Source organism: Pinus tabuliformis, chromosome 3_2, assembly GCF_031772625.1.
Source record: "Pinus tabuliformis cultivar Carrire ecotype Pingquan chromosome 3_2, CPIR1, whole genome shotgun sequence".
NCBI classification, from domain to species: Eukaryota; Viridiplantae; Streptophyta; class Pinopsida; order Pinales; family Pinaceae; genus Pinus; species Pinus tabuliformis.
Genome location: NC_142302.1, coordinates 651,721,453 through 651,742,226, shown reverse-complemented (window position 1 = coordinate 651,742,226; position 20,774 = coordinate 651,721,453). Strand labels below are relative to the sequence as shown.

Here is a 20,774-nt window from a genome sequence, read left to right as displayed (position 1 = left end):
AGGTTTTTAGGCTAGTTATTGAGTTCAAGGGGTTTTGTTTTGATTTTTTGGTGGGAAGGATGATGCTTTCAGGTAAAGAGGCAGGGATAGCATGAAAGTTTTAGAACCATTGGGCGTGGAGTCAAGGAGTAGGACTGCTGGTGCGTTTTCTTGGTCACAAGAGGGAATTATGGAGCAAGACAGCTGCATATGAAACAATCATTCAAGGTAAAAGAGATGGATTAAAGGCTAAGGAATGAGGGGCAATTAAGAATCTCTCATTCAGGTTAGCAGAAGGAAGATAAATGAGCCCTATCTAGGAGCAGCTAAGAATTCCTAGATAACAGTCATTTATATGTGAAATAGATCAAACATCAGCCATAACAGAATTCATATTTACGCCTAAATCAAGAGGAAAACATTAAGAAGCCACAGAAACTGAGCATAGAGTGCAGCTAAGCAAATTCTAAACCAATCCTTTATTCTGTGACTTGAGCATATGTGAAATTGAAATAACAGAGGTAGGGAACACTTATTGATTCATGTTGCAGCACAATAATTCCACATTCAATTCTTCAAACCATTAGACACAGAGCAGACAGTCATTTCTCCAAAGCTTTCAACAATCTTTGATTAGGTAAAACATCTCAGATCTCCAGTGCGAGTCTCTAATGAAGATTATCAACCAACCAACCCTTTTTACAATGCAGAGGGTGGTATATATACAAAAACTTGATACAAAAATATCTAGATGATTCATTAATAGCTCATAACTTCTTTACCAACTCCTAAGGAGCGGTTGATGAGAAAGTAAATGCTGAAATAAAGATGAATGTAACAGTTGTTCTTTTCTGTCATCAAATTTTGACCTTTGAGTTCATTCGAGTCGACTGGACTGCGCTTTCAAAAATCCGCGCTCTTAGGCTTGTCGTCCCAACTCTTTGCTTCGTGACTGCTCCAACCTGCTCTGCGTGCTCCTTAACTGTCCTGTGCGGTGCTTTCTGCTGACCTGTTGCTGACCGAGATTTTGAAATAAACAAAAAGGGGCAAAAGCTGAAATTACCTGGGAAAAATGGCCAGCATTGCCTACCACCAATCCTCGGGAGGTAACTGATGCTTTTGTATTTTGACAAGTGTCTCATCGGCCTCTGTATACTTGTAATAGTTGGGCGGCATCTCAAACAAATGGTTAACTTCATGTTCCATGTAAAATAAGTTTTCCAGCCTGTCATAGAGAGTCTGTCCTGAAGGAGGTCCTGCTTGTGCTAGAGAACTTGATGCAGCAGTAAGCTGATTTGTGACATAATTATTGAGCCTAGTTGCATATTGGTCACGTGTCAATAACTTTCCAGCGCTGGTCAGTAGGCTGGGCAATCCTTTAGTCTGTAGTGCTGCAAGCTTTATTTCAAAATTGTCTACCTCCCTTTGTATTTCCCGAAATCTTGCTTCTAGAGTTTGCACAAAGCTTCTCAACGTGAGCACCCTCTTTGTTGTCAATATGGCATCTGTTCTGTTCATGATATGCAGTGCTACCAGCTCTTCCTTAGTCTGATGATTTAGAAAATTGATCATTCTATTGGCCTGCTCAGGCATGTTTCCCAATGCTGCTTTGGCTCTCTAAGTTTCAAACTGAGCAAGGCCAATTAGTTCTACCTGTTCATACATTGCCTAAATTGACCTCCATTGGTTGGTGATTGACTGATTAATTTTGGCCCACAGAATCTTCTTTATTTCAGCCAGGGTTTTGTCCAATGACAACGCTTTCTCTAAGGTTTTAACTTTGTCCTTCAGGGCCTTAATTTCCCTTGTCTGCTCAGCCATTGTCATCTTGGACTTATCATATTTTTCTTCCAGTTTGGCCAGCTTTTCTTTGGCCTCTTTTATCTCTGTTGCTTGCAGCTCTAGCTCCTTGACAGCTTTTTTCAATTCATCCATGCTCATGCTAGAGTCAGGAGTTGTTGTTGTTGACGGAGTAATTGGAGGGGTCGCTGCTGCTGGTGCAGGAGGAATAGCAACAACAGTTGGAACTGTTTGAGGTGGCTGGGAGGCCGACTCTCCCTGATTTTCTTGTAGTGCTCTCTCTAATTCTCCTTCCATCTCAATTACTCTGTGGATCAATTGCATCAGCAAATCCAATGTATCCTGAGCTTCTTTCTCTTTGACCAATTCTCCTGTTTGAGGGTGCTCAGTAGGAAGCAACCTCAACCGCTTTTTTTAATGCAGCAATATCATCATCTTTCTTCTTCATAAGGGCCCTCACACCCATAGGATCCTTAGGATCATGTCCTAAGTCAATAATAATGTCCTCCAATGTTTTAATTCGGTTGTCTTTGGCTGTGGAGGACATTCTTTCCAAGTCAAGTTGAGTGTTTGTATTCTTTAAAGATTCCTTCAACTCATGGGCTAATGTGGCCTTCTCTGCAAGGGTGGCATAAACCATCTCCCATGTTTGCTTATGTAACTCTATTTGATCCATAGGGTGAATGTCCTTGGCCAGGACCTCTAACCTTGTCTTAACAAAGTCTGCAGCTGACTGTGGCTGTTGAACCTTGGGCTTGAAGTGGCTAAGAACCATATTTTCTTGCTTGATATCATATGCTACCATCAACCTTTCCTGCTTGGCAGGTGTTGCCTTAAGAAATTGGTCATACAATTGCACTCTTAATAGCTCATTTTGAGCTTTGATTTCTTTGAAGCTGGCTTTGATGCTAGCTGGTCTCTTGCCTTGTTGTGTGGAGGAAGACACCTCCATGCCGTGTTGTCTGTCTTGCTCTTGCTGAAAAGAGCTTGTAGGTGTATGCTGGCTTCCTTCCATTCTCGGGCTTTCTACGACCTCTTCATTGACCTCCTCCTCAATTGGAGGATCAACTCTTTGCCTCTTAGCTTCGGGTTGCTGTGTAGACCCACTAACAGGTGTGGAGTCTTCTCGGTCTCGTTTTCTGCCTCTTTCTTCATTGACAGGAGTCTGTAACACTGACATTTGGGGTGCCTGTGTTTGTTGTGGAGGGGCCTCTTCTTGGGAGTATTCCATTGAAGTGAGAGGTTGTTCCGTGACCATTTCTTGTTGTGTCTCCATTGGCTCTTTACCTTTAGCTGTACCTGTTGTTGATGTAGATGCTCCTTGGGTAACTTGTAGAGCTGGAGCTGTAGATGTACCCTATTCAACTTGGTATGGCCGCTTGAAAGTTACCTGGTCAGCAGAATCCAAGTCAAGAGTTTTTTCAAGATCTTTAGCAGTTCACTCCAAAATTTCCTCCTGAGTGAATTCTTCAACTAAAGTGCCTTGTGCCCACGCATCTTGATTAGCATATTTTTCAATGTGTGGGATTTTGCAGTGTTCATAGGGTGTCAATCTATATTTGACTCTTCTAGCATTAATAAAGCCAAGCGGGTCATAAGGGACCCACCAGAAACTTCTTTTCAACTTAAGTTGATCCTTGAGTATCAGGTCAGCATCTTGCCAACCTTCCTTCTTGTTCATGATGAAGGGGCCTAGGTGGTCTTTAAATTTCAGTTGAGCCTTCTTCTTGGTGCTGTGAAAATGAGTCAAATCTGAATTGATAAGCTGCCTGTAGTATTCCAAGGCAAACAACCTCATTGGTACATATCTTGGGAGCCTGTAAGGACAAAGCTCGCAGCCATAGATTCTGATGACAGTGTGATCCTGGTATAGGTACCAATCACCTAATTTGTAGTTCTTAGATAGCTGCAATATCTTCTGCATCTCATAAGTTATTCTGGGAGGGGGAGCTTTCATTAAGAGGCAGGAGACTGGATAAACAAACTGGTCAATGAACTCACAGTATGAGTAAGGAGAATGCTGGACTTGATGGAATACTGATGACCAGAAGACAACAGATCTCCTTGCTCCCTTTGAATCCAATTCCTTGATGAGACATTGGAAGCTTTCAGACTGATAATACATGAACAAATGATAGATGTATGAGGAATATTTGAAAACTCCCTTCCTATCTAGCTTAATGAGTTGGTCATGGATTTTATTTGCTATGAACTTGGCATAATTATACTTGACAGCAGGAGGCTGTCCGTGGCTGAATGAAGACAACAAAACCAGCACTGTATCATCTACATGCTCACTTGTTGTGAAGCCTAACACATATGATATCATGTCTACAAGTAGCTTGCTTACCTCATTGAAATGGTCATAAAGGAATGGGGGTGGTTCCTTAGGTTGGCAATCTGCCCTCATGAATGTCTTAGCAATTCTTTCAATCTTGGGGCTAGGGAGCCAGGAGGCTTCTTCCAGCAAATTATTCATGGAGAAGGGCAATAGTATCTGAGTCTGCTTGAAGTTCAACATCTGGTTGATGGAGTCGGGAGTGATGCAAAAAAGTACGCTCCCAGATGGAGACTTAACAGCCCTCTGACTTGGCTCATAATTTGCAGCACATAGGTGAATAATCTCAGGAAAAATATTGACAGAGGGGAGGAAATAATGTGGCAAATTGGATTCCCATATGCCATACATGTCAGAGTTGTTTAAAAAACTGTTTCTCAGCTGGCAGTAGGTATGCAGATGATTCCTGTTCCCAACTAGGTCTTGAATAAGGTAATCTGTGTCAGCCAAGGCCATTGACTCAAGCTCTTTACTTGGCGGGTTCATGGGAGTGATGTTCAGAGCAGATGGAGTGGCCATTACGCAACTTTTGAATGCTTGAGCTGAAAGGAGGACTAATGCAACAACTAGCTAACAAACTTGCTTGCAAAAATTAGCAGAAGTAGGTGGAACTGAACTCAAATGCAACAGTAGCTTGACTGCTTGGGAGCTTATGCTGTGAGAGACCAACTTTGTGGAGTTTTGGGTCAACTTCCCTTCTCTTAGTGAATTCTCTGGAGCTAGAGACTGTGAGGAACAAATGCAAAGGGGCCGAGGACAATTATAGTTTCAGTGGATTGACTTAAACAGTGGAATAAGGTAAAATAGGGCAATGCTGAGCTGCTGCGAGATTTTTTCCTGGAGGCCGAGCTCTAAACGGAACTCGCCAGTGAAATTGTAAATGGGCACAAGGTTTACGAGGCTTTTTCTGAAGTGAAGGGTTTCCAGTGGTTTTGAATGAAGATTTAAGCACGGAAGAGCTGCCAATTGGGGAAATCTGCAGGCTTACAGTATGTGCAGTGGATAAAATGAAGAACAGGAGCGAAAAAAGGGGAAGATATGACAAATACCTGGTTCAAACATCACCGAGAGTGGACGAGTTGGAGCGAAGGTAGGCTATGAAGCCGAATTTGCAGGCCGTGGCAGCTCAGCTGGACGTTTTTAGCTTTGGGAATGCAGAGAGTAAGAAGGAAGAACCAGTAATTAACCAACGGGTCAATAGAAATGAAAAAACAACGGTCATTCGCGCGCTTTTATGCAAAAATAGTTATTTGGCGCTTTTGGCGTTTTTCCCGAATGACGCCAGCATGATGGCCTTGGCGGGTCCCGGGTATGGACGGGTGATGTGGCAGCTGACACGGTGGCAGGGTGGGGAGAGGTGAGGGATGAGGTGGCGGGAAACATGGTACAGCAGCGGGGCGCAGGAAGGTGACGCATGGTGAAACATGGCGCTGATGTCATGCAGGCGAGGGCAGTATCCGGGTTTTGTGACGCGTGGCGAGAGTACGACGGGAAAACCGTCGATCTCCCAGACGCTAACCCTCGGCATGTCGGGGCATGAAAACACCCGCCCACTGTAGATCTTGGGGGAGCCAGATCTGACGGTTGGCAGAACAGATGAGACGGCGGAGGGATAAGGGACGGGGCCCGCGGCGCATTCAATTAATTTATTATATGGCGGGGGTTTAAACATTAGGAAAGTGGGTTTACGGGGTTATAAGCGAGCGGGGTAGATATTTACAGGCAAAACTTTAGGATAAGGGAGGATTATGGGTGCTGTAGGGTTAGGGTTAAGGAGGAATGGTTATTAGTCTGACCAGATGTCAGACTAACTCCAATTAGGACGCGGATGGGTTAGTAGGAGCCCCAGATGGACTACTGCCTCCCGGACTTAGAAAAATATGGCTATAGTGCCAAGGGGGGGGTTATTTAATATTTTTGGGATTTTATATAGCTTTTTGCATAGTAGAGGATAGGGAAATGATTTAGGGAGCTAAATACTAGAGTTAGAGGTTAATATGAGTTTATGAGGTGAAAGTAGAGCGGAAGACTAAGTTTGAGAAGTAAAACTTAGACATAGGGGTAAATGAGAGTGAGAAGTGATTTTACACAAGAAATGTGGCTTCTTTTCATTGAAGAAAGCCAACATTTACCTTGATGTTTCACAGAAATGAAGTGAGACTAGGACTTATTGGGCAGATCCCAAGGTCCCTTAGGGGGATGTTAGTAAGAGACTTTTTAGGGGGAGTGAAGGGAAATTAGACATGCTTCCATAATTCTGCCATCAAAACAGTGCTTTGCTACCTCTGCCATTGATGAGATGAGCTTTCTTTTTCAAGGCCAAGGCTGAAGATGATCTTGCTTCTGCAACCCCAGGCTACCTACCCAGCCTAATACACCTAGCATTTCTGTCACTACAGGAAGGATGCACCTATACTTGCAAACCCTGATTGCTTCTTTCTTTTTAACTACCCTCCTATCTAAAAACTACCCTTATTGCTTCCAAGGGCCCAGATTAAGCAGTTGGGTGCCTTCATTCTCTACCTAGCTACTAATCTGCCAAGCTTAAACTGTTTGGACAGATTTTCCTTTTCTATTCTACAACATCAATTTAAACCTAGGGAAGCCAAGCTTAGGCTGTTTGGCCTTCCCTTAACTGAGAAAACTTTCAAAAATGGAACTTTTGCAGCATGAAAAAGATGAACATTTTTGGCACTTCCACTGTCAATCATGAAATATGAAACCTATTGCAATAGGAGGCTAACAGGTAGGATGAGTGGTTCGTCCTTCTCTTGCTGATACATCCTACCCATGTAGTCTGGGACTCATGGGAAGTACCTCTCATCTAGCCTATGAGTATGGAAATGAGGATAAGGACCATAGTACTACTGATGGACACATCATGTACTACCATACTCCCTATGCTAGGATGACCGATATGGATATGGAATCAATTGGCACTGACTTCGGGTCAGTAAGAGTGGTATGATACATTCTCATTTGATTGGAACTGAATTTGGGTGAGTAAGAGTGGTATAACACACTCTCCTTTGATTGGCACTAACTTCGGGTCAGTAGAGAATGGTATGATACATTCTCGATCACTTCTTCTTCTTCATAGTTCAATAGAGCAGAGCAGTGCATTGATGGCAGAGATAGTATAGAGGGTCCCAGAGTCCATCCTTCCAGCCTTACTATGACAGACTTGTCTCCAGAGACTTGAACCTAGGTGGATAGGGATGACAAACCAACATCCATACCACTTGAGCTAAGCACCCCTTGACGACCGAAGCCATTTATTACTCTCCACAAAGTCTTCATAGATAGGGAAGTTCCAAACAAAAATAGATTCTTAAATCTCCAACCTCCAAAGGATTTAGGCAGAGAAAGGGACACTCCCACCTAACCAGATGTACTCCTTTCTCCTTTTTTCCAGTGCAAAGAAAACTAAACATTTTATGTCTTAATCTAATTAACAGATTTTGAAAATGCCATCCAATAAACAAGGATACTTTCAAGGACAAAATTTACAAGTATCATCCCCCCCCCATAGAGAGCCACCTGAAACACTAGTTAGAATTCTATGATCAACCTTTTTAAGGAGCCAAGTCTACTCCTTTAAGTAACAGTTCAATTTCAAGAAAAATCCCAGGTATTTAAGACCCTTGGAAATAAGCTCCACGTTATAAGGTAGTATGGACTTTATGAGATCGAGATTGTCATCTCAGACTTTGTTATGGAAAAGGGTAGATTTTTGCAGGCTAACCTCCATATCGAAGGCTTGACAAAAGTGAGATGATTCTGGCATAACATTCCCATTCAGTAGAAGATCCATATCCGAAAATTAAGATATTATCAACGAAAAGGGGATGAGTTATGTGCACTAATCTAGTCACTTTGACCCCTTTCAAATTCCCAACACATTTGGTTTGAATGATCAGTGTGCCTAAAGCTTCAACTATTAAGAAAAAAGTAGAGGAGAAAGGGGACAACCTTGTCTCAACCCCATGGTGCTGCGAAAATTTGTTGAGGTTACACACCCCATGATCTAGTTGGTCATTTCTATATTTAGGCCGATTTGAAGCAGAATCAAGTCTTCAAAGATTCCAATTGACTTTATCATATGCTTTGACCAAATCCACTTTCAAAATCAGTGCATCTAGTATGGACTCTATGAGATCGAGATTGTCATCTCAGAGTTTGTTATGGAAAAAGGTATATTTTTGTAGGCTAACCTCCATATCGAAGGCTTGACAAAAGAGAGATAATTCTGGCATAACATTCCCATTCAACAAAAGATCCATTTCCGAAAATTAAGATATTATCAACAAAAAGGAGATGAATTATGTGCACTAATCTAGTCACTTTGACCCCTTTTAATCCCAACACATTTGGCTTGAAGGATCAATGTGCCTAAACCTTCAGCTATTAAAAAAGAATTGGAGGAGAAAGGGGACAACATTGTCTCAAACCCCTAGTGTAGCGAAAAAAGTTGGAAGGGGAGCCATCAATCAACTTTGCGAAATTTGTTGAGGGTACACACCCCATGATCTGGTTGGTCACTTCCAGATTATGCCCAATTTGAAGCAAAATCAAGTCTTAAAAAATTCCAATTGACATTATCATATGCTTTGACTAGATCCATTTTCAAAATTAGTGCATCTAGTTTTTTTAATTTAATAGAGTGGAGGGTTTCTTGAGAAACTCCAATAACATCGTGGATTTTCCTGTTTGGAAAGAAATAAAATTGTTTCAAAGAAATCATCTTAGCAAGTTTTTCTCTAAGCCAAATGTATAAGATCTTTGCAATAATCTTATATATTAAGTTACACAATGAAATTGATCTAAAGTCTTTAAAATTCTCAGGTTTTGAGCATTTTGGAATTAGAGTAATAAATGTGGCATTAATAGCACCTTTAATTGATGCTTTCCTTCTAGCCTCCTCCACCATCTGTAAAATCTCATTCCCCATCAGATCAAAGAAAGCTAGGTCAATGACTTTTATCTTTTGCAAACTATTTTAACACCCACTTGACTTCTTCATGAAATCATCCTCTCAAAAGAGCTTCAGAAAATTTTGAAATACTTGCAAGTGGGAAAAAATATTATTAATCTTAGGATCTGTAAAAATATTCGTGAAATGCTCCTTTGTTGCCTTTTCTAAATCTTTCTAGGAACATCTAATTATCCCCTTCTCGTTCTTAATCTCCCAAATAGAGTTGTTATTTCTTCTATATTTTGCTAACTTGTGGAAAAAATTGTATTTCCATAACGCACCTTAATGAAAATAGCTCTGCTTTTCATCCTCCATTCCTCTTCTTCCTATTTTAAGATCTGTGATTTTTTCTCTTCCAAATTCTTCAGGAAAAATTGTATTGACATATGCCTGAAAAATTCTTTCAAATTCAGATTCATTATGTATAAGCTCTGCTTTCCGACCTTGTTTTTTAAGCTTATCCCATTCCTTCACCCTAAGTTTTAAAAATTTCAACTTATACACCCAGATTTCCATGGCTAAGTCGAAAGATTTGTTTAAAAGCCCCTGCCAACTCTTTCTAATCAAGGCAACAAAAGACTCATCTTCCTGCCATGTGGGATTGAATTTGAAAGGATAATGTATCTTATAAGTATCAAAGTCTATTTGGAGAAAGATTGGGGAGTGATCAAAACTGTTTGTTAGACAGGTCTATGATCAAGACCTACCAAGACTTTTCGAGAGGGACTCAACTACAAGGAATATGTCCAATTTGTTAGCTATCTACTCTCATCCACCCCGCCATTTGTCTAGGTCAGTCTCATAGGGGAAGAACTAACATCAATAAGGTTAGAATCCTGAATCCCTTAAGGAGCTAAGGGGTCAAACCGGGCCCTAGCTCTCCAAATTTTAGAAGCCAAGATAGTGAAATTGAGGTCCCCAACAAGAGTGATGTGATGATAAAGTACAAAACCACTCTCTTGCAATCTATTCCAAAATTGTCTATTATCATAAGGTCCATAAAGTTAAGTAGATTTATGGGGGTGTTCAGTGCTGCAGGGAGCCTTCCAAGATGATAATAGCCCACGAAAAGTAAAACTTAATATCAACAACATGAGGATTCCATGTATTCGACAAATCCCTTGATAAACCCACAACATCAATAGCATAAGCCTTCCAATCCAAACAAAGCTTTAAAAAAATCACAAGCTTTGGCCCCTGCCATCATTGTTCCCTGGATAAGGAGGATAAACGACTTATGAATCTCTAGAATTCTTTTGAGGGAGTTTTTCTTACAGTACCCCCCACTCCCCTAATATCGATTGACATCACTATCACTCAGGACCTTCCCGAGAGGGCATCTCAGCGCTAAGTACCCTTTGTTCCTCAAAGAAATACATATTTCTAGAATACAAACCTCCTTTGATAGCACCCTCCCAAGCCAAGCCTTTCTTGTTATGTTTTTCTACCTAATGGTCACATTGCTAAAGGAAGAGTTTAAATTTTGACCCTTTGTTTGTCTAGGCTCCATATTTGAGTCAACATTGAGAGGAGTGAGCTTAAACTTTATTTAAAGGAGGGGGATTGAGGAAGTCGAGTAGAATCTGAAGAGAAGTACATGCCAACACTAGGGAGGGAAGAGTAAGAGGGAGTAGAACCAAACCCCAGATGAACAGGCTAGTCACCAATCAAGCCAAAGCTCGAAAAAGGAAAACCAGATGAAGAATTAGTGAAACTGTTGGACAAAAGATAGGACAATGGAACATCCGACTTCCTTAGGGTTAACAAATATTTCATGATCATAGAATTTTGGATAGGTCTCAGGTGCCACCATCAGGTTAGGTAAAGGAGGGAGATGATTAGGATTTAAGCTATTTTGACTGCTAAGATTAAAAAATTCTATGTTATTACCAACATAAGGAGCAGTAGAAGTACAAGAAGAAAACTGTGAAGCATCCATTTCAAACTTTTCTACTAATAATAACTCCCGAGAGGAAAGAGGCTTTGACAACATGCTTGCAATTTCTTCCCAAAGTGAATGATCATCCTTGAAGCAATCACTATGATCAACCTCTTTCAAATCACCAGGTGTAGGATGAAAATTATTTCGCTAATAAATACCTCGACGAAAATGAGAACCCTCAACATTAGAGCACTGATACTATAGGGAAGTTGCACTACTCACAAGGGGATCCTGAATATCATCCACACCAAAAATAGGATGAGACATATGAGGTAACTCCTTTGTGTTAGCCAGATATTCAAAAGTAATATCCCCTCGAATCTATCCTAGTACTCCCTCCTTTGACTTTGTTAGAAAATCTCCATCTTGAAACCTGACAAAATAAAAATGTGTCCCTGAGACTAGAAGAATCATGAATGAAGGTCCACCACAGAGCCCAACGCCTGATTTTGACTTTGGAAATTAGGGCAAGTTGCCTTACGATGGCTTGGCTGACGACATAAAATACATCTAAATGAGACTCTCTAGAGTTGATGAAAGGTATTCTTCCCATGTGTAATTTCAATCTCCCCTGGCAGATCGAATGTGACATCATACTCCACCAAAACTTGGAGAATATGCTTGTCAAACCCTACCAAGGCCAAGTCGTCAAAGAAAACAAATTTGCCAATTGCATTAGCCACCTTGATAATAATCCGCGTCTTCCAGAAGTGCAAAGGAAAAGCCACAAGTTTAACCCACAGGTTTTGGGTTTTAGGGTTCTTAGTAAGGGGGTCTAAATTCACATGCCATCTCTTTAACCACAAGTTCCCACTTTCAATCACCCAATGTTTGTTGTGTAAAATCAGTGCTAGGTGATTCTATGCTATAAAGTGGAAGTGTATTTAATTGTTGACAAGGAGACGCACACATAGGGTGTAAAGTAAGGGTTTCTAGGACTATGTAATCCAACACATGGGCTGGTCCTTACCTAAGGAGTTAAACATACCAACCAAGGCCTTTTTGGAGAGATCATCCACACGATCCAAATCCACATCGGCCCCCAACGTAAGAGTAGTTTTCTCGATGCGAGCTGTCAATGATTTTGTCTTGTCTCTTCATTCTCACTGCGACCCCTTGAATCTTGGAATTATCACTGAAAGAGACGACCATCCCCAAAGAATGTAGAATCAGGTCCCTTGACTGGTGTGGAACCACATGACTAGAGAATGTCGCAGGAGCCTTAAACTCTTGAACGAATTTTTGATCAGTGTCTGGAATGGGTTTTGACAGACTTCTAAGATATATGTTTCATTGGTTTAGGGGACGGGCTAACAACAAGGGGATGGGGGGAAACGCCACAAAATTTTCAGGGGATGACGAATTGGGGAAGACATATATATATATATATATATATATATATATATATATATATATTCTAGAATTCAATATTAACATTTGTAGTTGTTTCAAACTTGTAAGCATAAGAGACTGTAGTTTATAGTCTTATGCACAACCCTTACACTCCAATTAAAATCTCGAACAATTTGAAAAAGGTTGAGTGAGAGTCCATTATGAGCCAATAAACATGAGCTTTAGCTTTAAGAAACTTAATTGTAACTACTTTCAATTTGTAACGAAGGTCCATGAAGGATCTATCACAATTTTTTTCTTGTATATTTCTTACTATGTTAAACATAATAGGGATCCCCTGCTCAATATATTTTGCAAACATTTACAACTATGTTGAAAATCACTATAAAATACTTGGTTTTTTAAATGTATTAAATTAAGAAGGGGATTGAATAAAATTTTATTTTAAACATTTAGTGCCCAATCCAATCATTTGCAAACATTTACAACTATGTTGAAAATCACTATAAAATACTTGGTTTTTTAAATGTATTAAATTAAGAAGGGGATTGAATAAAAATTTATTTTAAACATTTAGTGCCCAATCCAATCATTACTCTCTTACACATTGGGATTGTGGAAACACAACTTGAATGACTCCTTGGAACCCACATGCAATATATAAACATTGAGATGATCTAAAAAAAGAAGAAAGAACAAGAGCAAAAGCAACAAACACGTTTCCTACATCTTGTAATTTTACCATTGAAAATACAATATCTAAATCACAAAAAATCCAAATTGAAACTCATTATCCAAAATCCCCTTGATTTTTGAGTTATACAAAAAAAATTGTTTTGACTTATACAAAAATAAATAAATAAATTCAAAGGTATATAAAAACAATGGATGGATCATCAATATTCAACAGAAATTATATGATTGTAAATCCATTATTATAAAAATAATGGATGGACAGAAAACAGAAATTATATGCTTGCAAATGTGTTATAAAAATAATGGATGGATCATCAATATTCATAATTGTCAAAACAGATATAGGTTTGCAAGATGTATTATAAAAATAATGGATGGATCATCAATATTCATGATTGTAAAAGCAGAAATTATAAGCTTGGGTTATCCTGGGAATCTGATTAGAAAATCTTTTAAATTGGTCAAAAACACCCCTCTGAACTCTGTCTGGATCTTCCCTGAAATTTTTCTGAACTCTGTCTGGAACTTCCCTGAAATTTCTCTGGATCGTCAGCATGTTCCCCGATGAAATTCCCAAACGGTTGGGAACACATGGCTGCAGGGTATGTGGGTTTTTTTAGATGGGTTTCGGTGCAATATACGTAAAAACCTTGGAACCAACACGACCACTAGAGATAACACAGGAGTGCAAGCGCCAAAATCCAAAAATGTCTGGCACCAACAGAGCTAGGGTTCACCGGCTCTGATCAAGTGATTCACGACCCCTGAGCAAGGGTTTGTCAATGGCCATCAGCTTGGTTTTCGACGAATCTCTCCATAGCAAAAGACTGAAATAGGGTTCTCACAAACCGACAGCGGATTTGAGGTAGAATTTTCACAAATCTGCATCGGCCAAAAACCTAGACGCCAAAATCCAAAAAGCTCTGTCACCAACAGAAGTAGGGATCACCATCGCTGAGCTAGGGGTCGTCATCATAGAGCAATGGTTTCGTAGAGGCAGAGAAAACTCGGAGCTAAGGTTGCTCGGATCTAGGGTTTCGTGACTGAGTTAGGGATTGTCAGCAAAGCGCAATGGTTTCGCAGAGGTGGGGAAAAGTTGGAGCTAAGGTTTGCTCAGAGCTAGGGTTTCCATACATTACATATGCAGACGCGAATCCGCTAATAATGTCGTCGTCGTTCTGTCGGCTAATATCTATCTCCAGCTTGTTAAATTGACAGCCTATAAAATGGTAGCTTATCTAAAAAACGAGAAGTTCTTGGAGATAGCCTCTCTAAATATGATAGACGTCTGAAAATGATAACCTATCAAATGATAGACTCTCGTTGATTGCATAAGGACTATCGTTGACAACTTATCCCAAAACCAAGAGCTTATTGCAGAGAGCGTATCTAAAATATGATAGCTTATTGCAATAGCTTATCTAAATTATGATAGCTTAATGTAACTAAAATCTGATAGCGTATCCAAATTCTGATAACTTATTACATAGCGTATCTTAAATCTAATAGCGTATCTTAAAAACTGGTAGCTATTGCGATAGCGTATCTTAGAAACTGAGGGCTTATTGCGATAGCGTATTCTAAAAACTGATAGCTTTTTCGATAGCGTATCTTAAAAACTGATAGCTTATTGCGATAGCGTATCTAAAATTAATAGCCTATCAAAAACTGATAGCTTATTTCAATAGCGTATCTAAAAACTGATAGCCTATAAAAAACTGATAGCGTATCTCAATAGCTTATCTAAAAACGATAGCCTATCTAAAACCTGAGAGGTTATTGTAATAGCGTATCAAAAAACTGATAGCTTATTGAGATAGCGTATCTAAAAAGAGAACCTATCAAAAACTGATAGCTTATTACAATAGCGTATCAAAAAACAATAGCCTATCTAGAAACTGATAGCTTATTGTGATAACCTGTAGGGTTTTGTATAGGATAAGGTATCGTAACGAAAGCTTTTTACGGATACCTTATCCCGTTCTTGTTCATTTCCATGGTGGAGGGTTTTGTATAGGAAAGGCAGATCATAGATGTTGTGCGTCTCAGTAAATTACAGGCTGGCCTCGCAATACTCAAACTACGTGTCACGTCTCAGATCGTGCTCTGCTGTCGTCACCAGAAATGGAGGAAGATTCAGCTCTCAGATCGTGCTCTGCTGTCGTCACCAGCAATGGAGGAAGATTCAGCTGTTGCAGATTTGGAGCAAACGGCCCCATTGGATTGGCGATGCGATGGTCTTTAGTGCTGCCCTTTGGCAATGCAAGACTGTAAAATTTGTCCACCGCTTCGGCGCCGAGCAGAGCTATGTCTGGAGGAGTTTCCATCTCTGATCTGCTCCTCTGCTCTCTCAAAAATCCTGGATTTATCATGATACCGCCGCAGAGCGCGAGTGGATGTAATTGTTGCATCGCTGCTGTACGAATGGCTACCTCGTGCACTAGGTTCCCTCCTGCACTTTCTCCCACCAAATTACAGCGCGCGAAATCTACATAGCGACTCGGCCACGGATCTTCACAATCCCCGCGCGCCAGACGGTGAAGCCATTCAACAGATTTCATGGCGTCCTCGCACGCTGCAGGAAGATGGTGTTCGGGAGCCAGCCTGTAATTTACTGAGACGCACAACACCCTGCACTGCTTGACAAGCCGAGAAAGAAATACGTTAAAACATCTCAGATCTGCATTTCCTATACAAAACACTCACCATGGAAATGAAGCAGAACGGGATAAGGCATCTGAAAACGATAGTTTTTTAATCATACTGTGTTTGATTACGGTTATTTCCATTTTCCTAGAGTAAGTACAAATTAAAAGTGAATTGAGGAAACAATCACTTATTAGGAAACATATAGTTTATAAAATCATAAAACAATTACAAAATTTATAGCAACTTTTCTTTTCGGTTAAAAGTCACTGAGGACGGAGGAGAGAGTTGATCCAAGCAAGAGAATTCTCAGATCAATTGAGTGAAATTTCCCTATCTAATGTGTACTGTAAATCATAAATATAAAATCATAACCCAAGTGGACTTTTATATATAGTCATAGTCAAATAAATCTTTTCTCTTTTTTTTTTTAAATCTTTCGTTTTTGTGGTTTTTTTGCTTTTTATTATAGAATATACTACACATTCTCCTCTTCTATCATGTGATGTTTTTATGCTGTCCATTTTGTCTGATTAATAGCCTCCACGTTGGTATTGTTCCCATAGCCCAAGTCGACTTATATAATCATAGTTGAGTAAATCTTTTTATTATTATTATTTTTCAATTTTTCGTTTCTGTGGTTTTTTTGCTTTTTATTATAGAGTATACTACACATTCTCCTCTTCTATCATGTGATGTTTTTATGATGTCCATTTTGTCTGATTAATAGCCTCTAAAAAATATTTAGCTTGTTCTTGTTCTAAAGCTTTCTCCTATTTGTAGAAATAAGATTAAAATGTGCATTTTTTTAAGTTTTATTAAAAAAATAAATTGGAATTGAGGTAAAGATAAATGGATGGCTATAGGGCTCTCTTTATTACCGAAATATAGACTATTCTCTAAATCAGTTATCATATGGAGTTATATATCATGATATTTTCATGGGTTATTGGTACATTTCAATTAGAGGTTTGGCATCACATATTTAAATGAGTTTCATTGTACAAGAATAGAGTTAAAATGGAAAAAAAATAGTAATTTTTGTATTGAGTTATTTTAATATAGGATATCTTGCTAGTATTTCTCATCTTATTGTGTTAAATTGCTTTCACATAATATTAAGAAAATATGATTATAATTATTAATTATTTTTTGATGGGCAATATTAAGATAATGTTTCTCTCTTCTCTCCTTTTCTTCATAAGACTATAAAAGAGAAGGATAGAAAAATGCCATGCCAATTCAACCATTTAATCATTATTAATAATAACATTCATTTCATGTTCTTTGTTTTTGTTATAACATAAGATAAACTATGGGTCTTCGTTTTCATTTTACCACAAGTTGCAATTTGTTTGTCAATTATAAAAACAAAATGAATTAGAAAAATTAATATTCTAAGCTCCTTAAGGTGCTACTTGGCAAAGCCAAAACATACATGATGTTGAGAATCGTGATTGTTGTTAGACCAAAATATATGCATGTTATCAATTGCAACATGGTAAGGCATTACAATAGTGACCCAACAAACAAATTGATAGGTTGTGGTTAGCTAAACACAATAATTTTGAAAATAATATACAATGAAATAATGTGACCAAGCATGGTGAATGAAGTAATAATTTTAGAAAATTTCCCTAATGTCCTTTTTATGAAGGGCACTTATGTGGTGATGATGCTGAACAAGTGAATCATGAACCAACTGTCAATGTCATGGAGGCTGACACGAGGCGTTGTGGTAATGGTATTAAAGACTAAACTTATTTAAAAAATAAATAAATAAAAAATGGACATTTTCAATTTCAATATTTTGATAAATAAAAAACCAATAAAACCATACATCATAATTTTGATATTTATCTACTTGACAGAATTATTTTCAATAATGTCATTTTAATGTGTTATTAATAAATGCTTTTCATTTGGTTATATCAACATTTTCCAGTGATAAATTTTAGTTTTTCCATTTATGATTGAAGTTGAAATGAAATTTTTGAAACCCATTTATAAATTTAATCAATATTTTGATAAATAAAAAACCAATAAAATCATATAATACTCAAAACATCATAATTTTGGTATTCATTGTATCATAATTTTGGTATTCATCTATTCAAAGCATCATAATTTTGATATTTATCTACTTGACACAATTATTTTCAATAATGTCATTTTGATTGAAGTTGAAATGACTTTTTTGAAACCCATTTATAAATTTAATCAATATTTTTGATAAATAAAAAACCAATAAAATTATATAATACTCAAAACATCATAATTTTGGTATTCGTATATTCAAGACATCATAATAATAATAATGTACAATGTTGACTTGATAGCTCAATTCAACAAGCATTCTAACCCATTGCAAGATACAATATTATTATGGACTATGCAACCCAAATCAAACCAATTGTAAAAAATTAATATAAAATTGCTATAATTTAATGACTAATGTTCTCTTAATGATTCATCTTAAATCATATTTAAATTCACATAAGAAGTTCTTCATTATATACCAAATATTACAACAGATAAAAACATGACAATTAATTACTACAATTTAATGACTAATATTCACTTAATCATTCATCTTAAATCATATTTAAATTCACATAAGAGGTTCTTCATTATATACCAAATATTACAACAGATAAAAACATGGCAATTAAATATTTAATTTAATAAGAGGTTATTCATTATATACCAAATATTAATGGCAATTAAATGTTTAATTTAATAAGAGGTTTTTCATTATATACCAAATATTACAACAGAGAAAAACATGATAATTAAATGTTTAATTTTACAATACACAAATCATGTGATTCCAAATAATAAAAGAAGATAAAGGAACTAATATTATGTCACAATTACAATTTTATGGTAATTAAATGTTTAATTTTACAATACACAGATCATGTGATTCCAAGTAATAAAAGAAAATAAAGGAACTAATATTATGTCTCAATTACAATTTTATTGCTAGATTTTTTAAAATGCGAGCAACTAGTAATTATTTAAAAAATAAAAATTTAAAATATATTTAAAAAATAAAAATTTAGAATAATATTCATGTGATATTTTTTTTTTCTTTTTTCTTTTTTCTTTTTGAACATTACTCATTGCTCACTCAACTTGGATAAACCCAAATAGTAATGATATTTATTAATTGCTCACTCAACTTGGATAAACCCAAATAGTGATTATATTTATTAATCTAATTATAATTATAATTATATTAATATGATTTTTTTTTCAAATATTTTATATACTATTTCAAATTAATATCAACATTTTTACTATAAAAATAAGTTAATATTACTTTATTTTATTTTAAATTGATTTATAAATAAATATGATATTTTTTATTTTATTTTAAATTGATTTATAAATAAATATGATATTTTTTTAAGATTTAAATTATGTAAAAAAAATGTGCAATTTATAAAAAATTATAATATTTTAGATTCATATATTATATATATTTTAAACATTTTCTTTTTCTCCATGGCAAAAAATCAATCTCCCTCTTACCTTACCTTAAGACCTTTAAGGGAAAAAAATCAATCTCCCCCTTACCTTACCTTAAGACCTTTACTAAAGAGAAAAATCAATCTACCTCTTAGAAGGCAGTAAAAGCTTCCACGATCCTATTGCTTTGCATCACGACCCTATTGCTTTGCATTACGCGGAGTTGAGGCAAAACCAGGGCGAATGAGAAATCAATCTCCCTCTTAGAAGGCAGTAAAAGCTTCCACGATCCTATTGCTTTGCATCACGACCCTATTGCTTTGCATTACGCGGATTGCTTTGCATCACGACCCTATTTCTTTGCATTACGCGGAGTTGAGGCAAAACCAGGGCGGATGAAGGATGAAAGTTGGCTTGCTTTGCATTACGCGGAGTTGAGGCAAAACCAGGGCGGATGAAGGATGAAAGTTGGCTTTTTTTCCTTTTCTTTTTTCCTTAGGATGCATCTTCGATCTTCGATTTTTTTTTTTTTTTTAAACTTCCTTCCCAAAGTTGATTACCCCCGGGATGAAGCAGCGGCCCACTTTTTTAGGATGCATCTTCCTTCTTTGATTTTTTTTTTTCCCTTTTTTTCCCTTTTTTTCTTCCTTCCAAAAGTTGATTACCCTATTCAAAGATCAGAGATCCAGATAGGGAACAAACGCTGTGATGACCCTATTCAGAGATCCAGATAGGGAACAAACGCTGTGATGACCCAGAGATCTTGTGCATATTTGCATTACGCGGAGTTTTTTGTTTTTTTAAATATCTGTATAAATATAACTTTTGCATTGTGCAACTACAAATGGCATTATTAATATTACAAGTTCACAAGGTACGGATCTCATCTCTCCTCTTAGAAAGGCCATAAAAAACAAAACACAAAGGCTGCAGACCATCAAAAACAAAACACAGGCTGCAGCAATATGAACATTATCGCTGAATTTTTTTTGCTTTCTTTAAATATCAATAGTGTCATCAAACAAGAAAGTTCGTTGAGTCAGTTGCAAAAATCAATTGCAAAAATTAAATGACATGCCAAAAACTCCGACTCTGTATCAATATGTTTAAACAAAAGTGTCATCAAACAAGAAAGTTCGTTGATTCAATTGAAAAATTAAAACACATGCCAAAAAAGCCATCGTTGAGTCAATTGTAAAAACTCGTGCATAATTAATGTTTTCTCAATTGAATTATTTCAATATCAGCTCCAATACTATTCAACACAAAACTGTTGATTCAATTAATAAATATAATATTCTCGAGTCTGACAAACCTTCCGCATAAACCAGGTTTGCCTGTACACATGAACATATGAAAAAAACTCATGTGATAAAAAGAACGGTTTCAAAAACAAGCACTGAGAAACCCTCGTAATGAACATTCATAAATTATGCTCCTGTGACAGACTTTCAATTTTTACATGACCTATGCTCCAATGACAGACTTTCAATTTTTACATGACCCAGAAAAATTAGTGACCAGGATTGCACCTAGCTACTCATTTTCATTTACATGTCATTTACATTTAC

At 37.3% G+C, this 20,774-nt stretch overlaps 1 pseudogene; it reads right to left on the bottom strand.

Annotated features, from left to right (window-relative positions):
* Positions 1-13,506: 13,506 nt before the first annotated feature.
* Positions 13,507-15,820, bottom strand: LOC149182334 (strigolactones hydrolase CXE15-like; annotated as a pseudogene).
* Between the last annotated feature and the right edge of the window lie 4,954 nt (positions 15,821-20,774).